The following is a 3,216-nucleotide window of genomic DNA, read 5'->3' on the forward strand; positions in this document are numbered from 1 at the left end:
GAGCACAGAATAAAGTTGGAGCACGACCCTCCCTCCCCCCCCCCCTCCCTCCCCAATCCCAGACCCACACAGAGCCCTCGGGGCTGCAGAGCTCTCCGTGGGGTTCCCCCCCCCTCCCCCCTAAACCCGCTGCTGGGTCCCATCGCCCCCCGCACCCAGTGGGACACAACGCGTGCAGCCCAGGGCAATGCAGAGCTCAAGTGCTTAAGGATTCCTCACTGTAATTAAGCTCAGGTTTTAATTTATAAAGCGGCGGAGTCGGACGGGGAAGCCGTTGGAGCCAATTAGCAATCGGAGCTCATTAGCGGAGAGTTCCTCCGGTGGCACAAAGGGACCCCCGGGGAGCAGGAAAGACCCCCCTCCCCCCCCCCAAAGGGACAGGGGGTGGAGAGGAGGGGCACCACGCATCCCCATGGCCATGGAGGACCCACGTCTTGGGGCCACCATCAGCCCTGTGCCCATTCCCACGCCCGTGTGTTGTAGGGCCACCAAGTGTCCCCACTTACGAAGCCACCAACCCCATAGGCCACCACATGTCCCCATGCCATGGGGTCACCACGTATCCCAGAGTCACGGGGCCACCACCACCGTGTCATAAACCAACCATGCAACCCCGTGCCATGGGACCACCACATGTCCCCATGCCATGGGACCACCACGTGTCCCATAGGGCCCCCATAGGGCCACCATACATCCCTGCAGCCATGCAGGCATCAGCCCCGTGCCATGGGGCCACCAAGTGTCCCCATGACCTCGTTCCATGGGGCCACCACCCCCGTGCCAGAGGATGACCACACACTCTCACGTTGGGCCGCCATGCCCGTATCCCCATGCTATGGGGCCACCACCACTGTGCCATGGGGCCACCATGTGTCCCTCTGCCATAGGGCCACTGCGTCATAGGGCAACCACGTGTCTCCATTCCATGGGGTCACCACCAACACGCTATGGGGCCACCACATGTCCCTATGCCATGGGGTCACCACGCACCCCTTTGCCACGGGACCACCACCAGCATGGCATAGGGCCACCACATGTCCCCATGCCATGGGGTCACCATGTGTCCCCGTGCCATGGGGCCACCATCATCACACCATGGGGCCACTACCACAGTGTCATAAGTCAACCATGCAACCCCATGCCATGGGGTCACCACGTATCCCAGTGTCATGGGGCCACCACCATCATGCTATGGGGCCAACACGTGTCCCCATGCCACAGTGCCACCACCAACGTGCTACAAGGCTACCACGTGTCCCAGCGCCATGGGGCCACTATCAACATGCCATGGGGCCACCACATGTTCCCATGCCATGGGGCCACCGCCATCATGCTATGGGCCACTACATGTCCCTATGCCATGGGGCCACCACAAACATGGCATAGGGCCACCACATGTCCCCGTGCCATGGGGTCACCACGTATCCCGGTCACCACGTATCCCAGCGTCATGGGGCCACTACCATCATGCTATGGGGCCACCATCAACATGGCATGGGGCCACCACATGTCCCAGTGCCATGGGGTCACCATGTATCCCAGAGTCATGGGTCCATCACCATTGTGCTATGGGGCCACCGCACGTCCCTATGCAATGGGGCCACCACCATCAAGCCATGGAGACACCATGTATCCCCATGCCATGGGGCCACCACCAACATGACACAGGGCTACCACGTGCCCCCATGCCATGGGGCCACCACGTGTCCCAGTGCCATGGGGCCACCACCACTGTGTCATAAGCCAACCATGCAACCCCGTGCTATGAGACCACCACGTGTCCCCATGCCACGGGGTCACCAAGTATCCCAGTGTCATGGGGCCACCACCATCGTGCTATGGGGACACCACCAACATGGCACAGGGCCACCACTTGTCCCCATGCCATGGGGTCACCACGTATCCTAGGGTCATGGGGAGACCACCATCATGGCACAGGGCCACCACATGTCCCCATGCCATGGGACCACCACCATTGTGTCATAAACCAACCATGCAACCCCATGTCATGAGACCACCACATATCCCAGTGTCACGGGGCCACCATTATCGTGCTATGAGGCCACCACATGTCCCCATGCCATGGGGCCACCACCACAGTGTCATAAGCCAACTATGCAACCCCGTGCCATGAGATCACCGCATGTCCCCATACCTTCGGGCCACCACCACTGTGCTACGGGGCCACCATGTGTACCCATGTCATGGGGTCACCATGCATCCCTGGGCCATGAAGCCACCACCATTGTATCACATGGCAACCACACATCCCTGCGCCATGGGGCCACCACCAACATGACACAGGGCCACCACTTGTCCCCATGCCATGGGGTCACCACGTATCCCAGGGTCATGGGGAGACCACCAACATGGCACAGGGCCACCACGTGCCCCCATGCCATGGGGCCACCACGTGTCCCAGTGCCATGGGGCCACCACCAGAGTGTCGTAAGCCAACCATGCAACCCCGTGCCATAAGACCACCACGTGTCCCCATGCCACGGGGTCACCACGTATCCCAGCGTCACGGGGCCACCACCACCGTGCCACGGGGCCACCACGTGTCCCAGCGCTCAGGGATCACCACCCCCGTGTCACAGCACAACCACACAACCCCACGCCACGATCCCCCCACGTGTCCCCACGCGGTCCGGTGGGCGCGGAGCGCTCCGGTTGCTATAACCCCGGAACTTTGCCCTTCCCGGTGCTCAACCCGCCATTCCCGGTTCCCAGTCCTTACCATCTTAACGATACCGCGTTGGACAGCGAGGGGCGGCGCGGAGCCGCCCTGCCCGGGGTTCGCCACCGAAGCCATAACGCGCACGGGGCCGAGCGGGGCCGGAGCGCGGAAGGGACAGCGGGGCGGAGCGGAGCGGAGGGCGGGAAAAGAGGGCGTGGTCACCTCCGAACTCCCGCCCCTCCGCCTCGCCGTCGGCCAATAGGAGAGCGGATCCGCCGCTCGCCCCGCCCCTACTGGCTGTGCTGCGTGACGTCACGAGATGCCCCGCCCCTTTGGGTGACGCCCCGCCCACTGGAGAAGGGCGGGACTTCCGGGGCACGCGGCGCCAGGGACACGTCGGCAAAGCGGCGCGCGGCTCCCACGTGGCCAAGCGCCGCGCGCGGAGGGGCGGAGCCATTATAAGTCCCGCCCTCCTTCTTTTGACGTCATCACTCCGCGCCAGACGTCCGGTGGAGGCGACAGAGAACGGGGAGGGG

The 3,216-nt window shown here is 63.5% G+C and overlaps 1 long non-coding RNA gene across 1 annotated transcript in view; it reads right to left on the reverse strand.

The window, feature by feature from the left end:
• LOC104917413 overlaps positions 1-2,886 on the reverse strand; it is an 11,658-nt gene extending 8,772 nt beyond the window's left edge. The window contains exon 1 of the long non-coding RNA XR_796856.3: positions 2,741-2,886. This is a non-coding gene — a long non-coding RNA (uncharacterized LOC104917413). The remainder of the gene's footprint in view (positions 1-2,740) is intronic.
• Between the last annotated feature and the right edge of the window lie 330 nt (positions 2,887-3,216).

Source organism: Meleagris gallopavo, chromosome 1 (assembly GCF_000146605.3).
Source record: "Meleagris gallopavo isolate NT-WF06-2002-E0010 breed Aviagen turkey brand Nicholas breeding stock chromosome 1, Turkey_5.1, whole genome shotgun sequence".
In the NCBI taxonomy this organism is placed as follows: domain Eukaryota; kingdom Metazoa; phylum Chordata; class Aves; order Galliformes; family Phasianidae; genus Meleagris; species Meleagris gallopavo.